General features: G+C 44.9%; 1 long non-coding RNA gene across 1 annotated transcript; it reads right to left on the bottom strand.

The window, feature by feature from the left end:
• Positions 1-1,382: 1,382 nt before the first annotated feature.
• LOC134808526 (uncharacterized) lies at positions 1,383-7,834 on the bottom strand. The gene is made up of 3 exons (XR_010151679.1): positions 6,953-7,834; positions 5,594-5,644; positions 1,383-1,632 (listed from the first exon to the last, which is right to left on the bottom strand). It is a non-coding gene; the product is annotated as an uncharacterized LOC134808526 (long non-coding RNA).
• Positions 7,835-10,372: the final 2,538 nt, after the last annotated feature.

Raw genomic sequence — 10,372 nt, 5'->3', positions numbered from 1 at the left:
TTGGATTAACATAAAAGATTTGTGATTTAGGCCCAGCGCAGTGGCTCACGCCTGTAATCTCAGAACTTTAGGAGGCCGAGGTGGGTGAATCATTTGAGGTCAGGAGTTCGAGACCAGCCTGGCCAACATGGTGAAACCCCGCCTCTACTAAAATTACAAAAATTACCTGGGCGTGGTGGTGGTCGCCTGTAGTCCCAGCTACTCTGAAGGCTGAGAATCACTTGAACCCAGGCTGTGGAGATTGCAGGGAGCCAAGATTGTACCACTGCACTCCAGCCTGGGCGACAGAGCAAGACTCTGTCTCAAAAAAAAAAAAAAAAAAAAAAAAAAAAAAGATTTGTGATTTAAAGAATCATCTTGGGCTAAGGGACCGAGTACTAATGGGGAGACTTGTTGGGAGGCTGTGCAATGTCAGTAGATCAGAGAAAAGAAGAGTCCAGCAAAGAAGACCAGGAAGAAGCAACCAACTGAGGTAAGAGGAAAATCAAGAGTGTGATGTCCTAGGGAGCCCAAAAAGAGAAGGGCATCCATGCCATTCATTCCAAGATGGCCAGCTGCACTGTTTAGGTTCAGTAAATTACAATTGTACTTTCTTGAATAAACATATATATGTACAGTCATTAAACAACTTGGGTTTGAACTCTGTGGGTTCACTTATGTGCAGATTTTTTTCAACCAAATAGGAATAGAGGCCAGGTATGGTTTAAACCTTCACTGGAATTAAACTTTGACTTAAAATGCCAGGCATACACATCTTATTCAATGCAGTTCTTCCCCCTCACATACACTGAGTCCCTTAATTGCCCTTCAAAGAGAGTTTGGCCTTTCTAGTTCATCACTTATCTTGAGCAGATAATCTCCCATAAGCCCCTGTTCTTCTCTGTCACTGTATCTGTCATCTATTGTCTGTAAGTCTATGCCCCCATCCAACACACAAACACATGTTAAGAAACTGGTGATAGTGGTGACTGAGAAAGGGAATATCATAGCTACAGACAGCCTCAGAGTTACATCATTCCAAAAAACCAAAGGCCAAAGAAAACATCTCTCAGCATATACAGTAAAGATTTTTAGAGAGAGTCTCTGATTGGCCTTACTGGTCACATGCAAGTCACTGTAGCCAAGGAGACGGGGCAATATGATTGGTCAGTAGAGTCATGTTCGGTCTTTGGCCAGGGGGTGGTGAGTACTGTGATTGGGAGGCCTTTTGAAGACCACAAGATGTCAGAGGATTCTCTAAGAGAAAGAGGTGATGTTACCAGAAGTGGGTAAGGAATGCTGGCATCCCAAACCAATAGATGTATACTGTTACAGGACCAACAGTTTTGTATGCCCACTGTGAAGTGACATACCAATATACCAAGACAGCAAGGTTTGCAGCAGAGAAAGCCTTTAATGATTGTAGGGTGGCTGAGCAAGGAGATGGAAGGAGACCCTCGAATCCATCTCTGAGGGGTTCTGGGCTGGGGTTTTTAAGAGAATTATGAAGGGCAAGGGGCTAGAAAATTGTGGTTGTTGATTGATTGAGGAAGGGGTATGAAAATCAGAACTTGGAAACTTTGTTCTTTGAGTCAACTGCTTGTGGGGTCCTTTAGACCAGCTGATGTCACTAGTTTCACTGGTATGCAAAACCTGAAAGAATATATCAAAGGGAAAACTTAATATTTCATAATGTTCAAGTTGTTATCTATAGAGCAGTTAAGGGGAACTATAGGGCTTATGTGATTATAGTATAACAGGTACCAAACAACTATGAGGAAGTGGGTCAGAGAGCAAGCTGACTGAATGATTAATGCTGAATGTGCTGCAAGCATAGTTTATTTTTGTTTCTTTCTCTCCCTTATTCCCAGATTAATTTTATAAAGTTTTGTTTGTTTGTTTGTTTGAGACGAAGTCCCACTCTGTAGCCCAGGCTGGAGTGCAGTGGCGCAATCTTGGCTCACTGCAAGCTCTGCCTTCCGGGTTCACACCATTCTCCTGCCTCAGCCTCCCAAGTAGCTGGGACTACAGGCACCCGCCACCACGCTCAGCTTATTTTTTGTATTTTTAGTAGACACGGGGTTTCACCGTGTTAGCCAGGGTGGTCTCAATCTCCTGACCCTGTGATCCACCCACCTCGGCCTCCCAAAGTGCTGGGATTACAGGTGTGAGCCACTGCGCCTGGCCAATTTTATAAAGTTTATAGGGACAGTTTCATTAACAGAGTCCCATTCATTTATGCAACAAACATCCATGGAGAGCCTATATGGACCAGGTGCTTTACCAGGACATTTCATGTATGCCTATTTCAGCTAATTCTCTCAACAGCCCTGTGCAGTAAGAAATATTAAGAAATATGTTACAGGTGAAAAAATCAAGGCTCAAACTATATGCCACCCAAGATTGCAAAGCAAGCCATCTTTGGAGTTTTGACACAATGACTTATTTTCTGGCTTTAAGCCAAGATTCCTCCTGCTCTATTAATCAAGATGAGTCTATAGTTGTTAACTATTCAGCAGGAGGCAGGAAAGGGCTAGCTAATAGGTGGTAGGAAGCTAGGAAGAGAAGATGAGTTGGAGGGTAAGGAAATCTGAGCTTGACCTCACCAGACCATCTCTAAAGCACATGTTAAATTCCAATAAGAAACTCAAAACACAGTTGGAAGGATCTCACTCTGCAGATCTCATGGTTTGGCTGCCCCATACCCATTCCCAACTTCTTTCTTTCTTTGACTCTACATTTGGAATTGGAAAAGCCAAACATTTGCATTCTCAGCCACCTTTGCAACTAAATGTGGCTATGTGACACATTCTGGCCAATTATATATTAGCAAAAGTCTGTTGGGAGGTTCTGAGAAATCTTTTGCTTTTTTAATATAAAGGGATGAACAATACCAGCATGATCCTTTCTTCCTTCTCCTTGCCTTGAATGTGGATTCATATGGATGAATATGTAATAGTAACAGATAATGTAGTATGAATATGTAACTGTAATAGTTGCCTTGAACTCATAAGGGAAAGGCAAAATAATCACAGATATTATCCCTGATATATATTTTTTATCCCTGATAATTTTTAGCCACTGAACCAACATCAGAAGCTGCATGTCTCCTGAATTTTTGCTACATAAGAAAAATGAATCTCTTCTTTTAATGGAGTTTTTTTTTTTTTTTTTTTTTTTTTTTGAGACAGAGTTTCCCTCTTGTTGCTCAGGCTGGGGTGCAATGGCGCGATCTTGGCTCACCGCAATGTCCACCTCCCGGGTTCAAGTGATTCTTCTGCCTCAGCCTCCCAAGTAGCTGGGATTACAGGCCACCATGCCTGGCTAATTTTGTATTTTTAGTAGAGATGGGGTTTCTCCATGTTGGTAAGGCTGGTCTTGAACTCCCAACCTCAGGTGATCCGCCCACCTTGGCCTCCCAAAGTGCTGGATTACGGGCGTGAGCCACCATGCCTGGCCCAAGATTCTTTTTTTTGAGACGGAGTTTTGCTCTTGTTGCCCAGGCTGGAGTGCAATGGCACAATCTCGGCTCACTGCAGCCTCCACCTCCCAGGTTCAAGAGATTCTCCTGCCTCAGCCTCCTGAGTAGCTGGGATTACAGGCATGCGCCACCATGCCTGGCTGATTTTTTGTATTTTTAGTAGAGACAGGGTTTCTCCATGTTGGTCAGGCTGGTCTCAAACTCCCAACCTCAGGTGATCCGCCCACCTTGGCCTCCCAAAATGTTGGGATTATTAGGCCTGAGCCACCGTGCTCGGCCCAAGATTCATTTTTAATAAGGCTCTAGACAGAATGATTTTTTTTTTCTGTTACTTGCAGCCAAATATCCTCCTAACATACATGTCTGCTGGCAGTAGGTGCTTGACCAATGTTTGGCTGAATTCAATGTTTATTTGGAGATGAGAGCTTTGAGCTCATGGATGTCATGTCTGCAATCATGTCATCTCTGAGTGGGGAAAAACTGAATATCTTCTTGGTGTCTTCAGAATATCTGTAGAAAGGGATTAGGAAAACCAAGAAGAGCTTTTCTTACAGGGAAGCAAATGAAGATACCAGAGGAGCTTGGGGAGAACAAGAAAATATCAGCGTCATGGCAATGAAAGAACACCTGAAACCTCACCACACTCAATGCCACCTTTTCTCTTTACAAGCTCAGAGTTTTATAGTATTTGGACAACAAGGGGAGGCATCTGTTAAAGCGGCAGGAGAGAAAAAGACCCAAGAAGTCTGGCAGAGGTTGTCTCTAAAGCACAGTTGTATCCATGTGTGCTACTTCCTTGTTATATATGTTGAACCAAAATAATAATCACCCTGTAATCTGTGCTCCCGAGGTAGATCATCCTGGAATGAAGGTTTCAACAGGGAGCAAAAGAATGCGTAAAAAATAAAGCTTATTTTATTCTAAAAATCAAACATTGAAGCTTTCTAAAAACAAATGCAGTTCAGCATGATTGTAATTATATGTTTCCATTGCCCCAAAAAATCAAGCTGCTAGAGCAAGAGTAAATTTGATTTAAAAGATATGTATTTAGCACCAATTACACATTCAGAACAGACCCCATCTGGCTAAGAAGTTGGTTTCCTACTGAAAAATCAGGTCAGATAAAGAGAGATGAGGGCTATCACCCACTCACAGGATTGTGTCATTCAGGTACCTTTAGAAACTGGAGTTTTCCCCAGTGGAGATAGACCAGCTATTCAAGGGGAGAAGGGCATTTCTCAGAATCAGTTGTCAGGGCTGGGTGTGGTGGCTCACACCTATAATCCCAGCACTTTGGGAGGCTGAGGTGGGTGGACCACCTGAGGTCAGGAGTTCAAGACCAGCCTGGCCAACATGGTGAAACACTGTCTCTACAAAAATAGAAAAAGTAGCTGGGCATGATGGCAGGTGCCTGTAATCCCAGCTACTCAGGAGGCTAAGGCGGGAGAATTGCTTGAACCTGGGAGGCAGAGGTTGCAGTGAGCAGAGACTGCGCCATTGCACTCTGGCCTGGGGGACATGGTGAGACTCAATCTCAAAAAAAAAAAAAAAAAGCAGTTGTCAGGAGGGAGAAGTTGGGTATTCTGTGGTTTGACAACTCTCACAAGTGCAGTCTTTACCACAGCTATTTATATTTTTAAAGCTGCTTTCCAGTAACTGAGCAAACCCTCAAGGTTGGCAATTGTCCTGGGAGGCCTGCAACTACCAAGACCCTTCTGCCGAAGCTCACAGCTGGCTCCACCAGGAGGTGGGAGGTGTAGTGAGCTGGATTTTTAAAAGGGGCCAAAAGACAGTAAAAAGCAATGTAGTAAGGGAGGGAGGGAGTACCCCATAGGCTGAATACAGCCTGGTTACCTGACACAGTGTGGGCCACAGCCTGGGACATGCCAGGCATCTGTGCTGCCTGATGAGGGGCACTCAGACACAGCCCTGCTCTCCCAACACAACCTGCTGCTGGGAGCTGCAGAGATGAGAAGCAGCTCTCAAACAAATTCTAAGTAACTCTGGCTCTCTCTTTGTGTGGGATAGGTAATGCACCCTAGGCTGTTGCTTGCAGTGAGGTAGAGTGCTAAGCAGTCCCCAGGAGCCCTGGATATGCAGCGGCAGAAAGGCTGCCTTTGCCTCTAGACTCACAGTGTTGGTCTTCTGGGAACCCAGCATGCTTGGCTTGCTGCTTTTCTGCTCCTAAAGGAGAGAACAATGGAGAACAGAGGCACCTGGGCATCTCAAGATTGCCGGTATGTTTCCTCCCTTGAGCAGAATTTAAATTCTCTCTCAACCTGAATTCTTCATCTGTTGAAGCCAGAGATTCCAATTACTTATCCATTTATACATATGTAGAATTGGGTCCCTGTAATTTTTTTTTTTTTTTTGAGATGGAGTTTTGCTCTTGTTGCCCAGGCTGGAGTGCAATGGCTCAATGTTGGCTCACCGCATCCTCCGCTTCCCAGGTTCAAGCGATTCTCCTGCCTCAGCCTCCAGAGTAGCTGGGATTACAGACATGTACCACCATGCCTGGCTAATTTTGTATTTTTATTAGAGATGGGGTTTCTTCATGTTGTTCAGGCTTGTCTCGAACTCCAACCTCAGGTGATCCACCCGCCTCGGCTTCCCAAAGTGCTGGGATTACAGGCATGAGCCACCGCGCCCAGCCAACACAGTCTTCTTTATATCCAAGTTTCTCAAATTCCCAGCTAATATAACAGCATATCTTTAAAATATATTTAAAATACAGGCCGGGGGCAGTGGCTCACGCCTGTAATTCCAGCACCTGGGGCGGCCAAGGTGGGCGGATCACTTGAGGTCAGGAGTTCGAGACCAGCCTGGGCAAAATGGCAAAATCCCATCTCTACTAAAAATACAAAAAGTAGCCGGGCATGGTGGTGGATGCCTGTAATCCCAGCTACTCTGGAGGCTGAGGCAGGAGAATTGCTTGAACCTGGCAGGCAGAGGTTGCAGTGAGCCAGATTGCACCACTGCACTCCAGCCTGGGTGACAGAGCAAGACTCTGTCTAAATTTAAATATATATATGTATATATATTTAAATATTTATAATAGGCTGTATAAATGACTCAATACTTCATGTCACCATCTAAAATTACCATTATGATTCTACACCTCTGCTGGAGGGAATGGAAATTGGTATAGTCACTTTTTCTTTTAGTATTTTTAGACTTTTTTTATGAACAATTTCAAAAATGCAATTTTAGAGAAAATAACATAGTGACTCCCTCACATACCCATCACCCAGCTTAAATCATCATCAACTTACAGCCAATCTTGTTACATGTCTACCCACACTCACTCCCCATCTCTTCCTATGAGCAAAGCTCAGCCTCTCCAGGCAAGTGCCTGAGTCCTCTGATATGAGCACAGTGGTCTTCAATATGTTCCTCGCTTTCTGGTATGACAGGATGTTCCAGGTTCTTCCCGTACCTTTGCTGCCCCAGACTAGAATGAGCTGTTTCCTTTCCGTGGAGAATAGTACTTACAGAACATAATCTGGGTTCCTGGGGTGCTATTCTTCCTAGGATGGTCACTGTTGCTAGGTTACGATGCCCACTTTGGAGTTCTTCTCAGGGTCTGTTAGACACTTAGACTTGCATGACTACAGCATGACATGCTTGGCACTAACTATTTATTTTGAGATGGAGTTTTGTTCTTGTTGCCCAGGCTGGAGTGCAATGGTGAATCTCGGCTCACTGCAACCTTCACCTCCCGTATTTGAGAGATTCTCTTGCCTCAGCCTCCCGAAAATCTGGGATTACAGGAGTCCGCCACCACGCCTGGATGATTTTTTGTATTTTCAGTAGAGACAGGGTTTCATCATGTTGGCCAGGCTGATCTTGAACTCCTGATCTCAGGTGATCTACCCGCCTCGGCCACCCAAAATGCTGGGATTATAGGCGTGAGCCACCGTGCCTGGCCTAACTTAATTTAGAATAAGGATGCAAAGGCATGAAACAGCACGCCAGCTGCGTGATGGCAGGTGTCTCTCTAGCTCCTTTACCCCAAGTAGGGTTGCCAGATAAAATACAGGATACCCAGGTAAACTGAAATGTCACATAAACAGCAAATTAAAGCCTTATTCCAATGAGAAACTGATATTTCTAGTAAGAGTCTCATGGGAATAGCTTCCTTGTCTCCTCAAGGGGCGTGCCGAGCTCCAAGAGTCAAGATTCAGAACTCCAGAGCCACAGCTTCCCACCAGGTACTTATGATTCATTCACGGCCCTCGCCGTCCAGATGAAGTGGATCATTTTTACCACGAGCATTGTTGCTTGGTAACACAGCCAACGTTCCACCTTTATCAGGTTTCCAGGAGAACGGAGCTAGAAAGAAAATGCCAAGAGAATGAGAAATGAAGTTTTAAGATTAATTATTAGAGGGACTATTTTTTTAATGAGAAATGAGGATTTTTTTTTTTTTGCCCTCTACATATATAGGCCTTTTTACTGGTCAGAGCTAGGAATGTAGAGAGATAGTTGGTAGGTAGGTAGATAAATGATGGATATTGAGATTAATAATATGCAAAATTATAATCAGCCTAGATGACTTACAAGAGGGGAATGGTAAAATAAATTATGATATAACAAAAGGGTGGAATATTATATGCTCTTGTTGATTACATAGGTTTACAAATAATTCTTAAAGATGAAAAAGAGCAGATTTATATAATCTTAAGTCATCTTCTCACAAATGCTTATTTAGTACCTACTGTGTGCTTCGAGCTATTCTAGGCATTTGGGGTGCATCACTGAACAAAACTGACAAGGATTCTGCCTTCTTGGTGCTTATATTGAGGGGCGATTGAGAGATGCACAGTAAACATGATACATAAGGAAACTGTATAGAGGGGAAAGGTGGTAAGTGTTGAAGAAAACAAAAGTAGAACAGGATAGGGAAGCTGGGGTGCCAAGGTGTTGGGGGAGGGCAGGCTTCAAGGCTTCAGGCTGAGTAAGGCGGGGGGTGTTCAAGGCCAGAGGGCTCAGCCACGGTCTGGAGGAGGCATGGCCTCAGCTGCCAAATTTATATTTTAACTTCTGTGTTATATATACCCATATGTAGATTCTTTACATATTTCATATATTTTCATAGAAAAGGGACTAGATAAAACACCAAAATGTCAACAGTGGCTGTCTGTGGAAGGTAGGATTGTGGTCATTTTTTTTAAATGGGATCTTTTTTATAATTTGCCTCACTTGCTAAATTTTATGACATGAATAGGCACAGTTTTATTATCAATAATAAAGCACATGCATTATTACGTGTTTTTAAAAGCAGAGCGAATCTACTCTCTAATCTTAGGAAGGGTTTTCTGTCAGGGGCAACGTGTGGTTTGCAGGCAAGGAGCGGCACTTGACCTCTCTGAGGAGAAGGCGTTCTTCCACAAGGGGGCGCCTGGCTTTAGGGCAAGGAGGCGACTGAGCCCTGATTTTGGGAGTGGGGTTTTAGGGGAGGAGTGTGCCATGGGTACATCTTGGGTGTAGCTCCACCAGTGCGCCTAAGAACCACACTCAAAGTGGTTTGAAAGCTTTTGGCCCTCTAATGCCTGCCACTTTGGTCACTGATAACATACAAGTCGATGTTCCCTGAACTCAGCTGGTAGAGTATAGGAGGTTTGCACTCCGTAAATGCAAGGAGGAAGAGTGTTCTCCTCGTCCTTGCAGGGAGTTCACATCCAACCAGAGAGACCAGACTCAGGGTTACCCATGTACGGTGCAAAGACCTGTGGGGCGAGGGAAGACCCCAGGGAGACCAATACATGCAGAAGCAAATGTGAGTCGGTGAGAGGTCCTCAGATGCTTGGAAGATGAGTGCATGCAGAGGGAAGGGACCTGGGGCAGGAGAGCAGGTAGAGGTGGAGAGATGCCAAGGCCGGTTGTGTGGGGAGACATAGATAGTGCTGGGAAAAGCAATCAACCTGATGACACTGGGGATTTTGCAACCTAATGACCCCAAGGACTAAATTGCCAGGAATTGCACTCCTGGCCCAGGTCTCTTAGCAAACCTGACCTACATGAACCCAAAGAGAAGTCCGTGGCTCACAGCCAGTTTGGCTTGCAAGTTTTCTGGTCTGAGGGAAGCTGGATGCATCCCCCACCTCCACTAACAAGGCTTGCTTCACTGCATGCCTGGGAAAACCAGGGGACAGGCCCTGGCCAGAGGACTGTGAAACAAAGCTGGATAAGACATACCCCCAAGGGAAAATGTACCTTGTACCAACACAAGGTGCTATGGGAAGAGAGAAGAGAACCACCCAACCCAATCTGAGAGGTCAGGGAGGGCTTCCTGGAGGACATGGCACTTGAGCTAATCAGGAAGGACATTTGAGAGTTTTCAGAGAGGAAAGGGTTCCATGCAGAGGGGACACTACGGTAGCAAGAGAGAATGGGCCATCTATCCATGCAAGTAGCTCAGTATGTCTGGAGCCTGGGGTGAGTGTGTGGAAGTGATAAGAGATGATGCCGGGTCGGGCGCAGTGGCTCACACCTGTAATCTCAGCACTTTGGGAGGCCGAGGTGGGTGGATCACAAGGTCAGGAGATCGAGACCATCCTGGCTAACATGGTGAAACCCTGTCTCTACTAAAAATACAAAAAATTAGCCAGGCGTGGTGGCAGGTGCCTATAGTCCCAGCTACTCAGGAGACTGAGGCAGGAGAATGGCGTGAACCCAGGAGGCGGAGCTGGCAGTGAGCTGAGATGGCGCCACTGCACTCCAGCCTGGGTGACAGAGCAAGACTCTGTCTCAAAAAAAAAAAAAAAAAAGAAAAAAAGAAAAAAAAAAAGATGATGCCAGAACGAAGGGTACTCTATCTGAAAGGCACTGGGGAGTCTTAAAGGATGTTAAATAGTGGAGTTACCTGATCATGGACATGGAAGTTTGCTAAAGTCACCAATGATCTTTCTG

The sequence above is a fragment of the Pan troglodytes genome, chromosome 16 (assembly GCF_028858775.2).
Source record: "Pan troglodytes isolate AG18354 chromosome 16, NHGRI_mPanTro3-v2.0_pri, whole genome shotgun sequence".
Taxonomy (NCBI): Eukaryota; Metazoa; Chordata; class Mammalia; order Primates; family Hominidae; genus Pan; species Pan troglodytes.
Note: the sequence above shows the minus strand (reverse complement) of the source record. Positions and strands in the feature narration are given on the sequence as shown.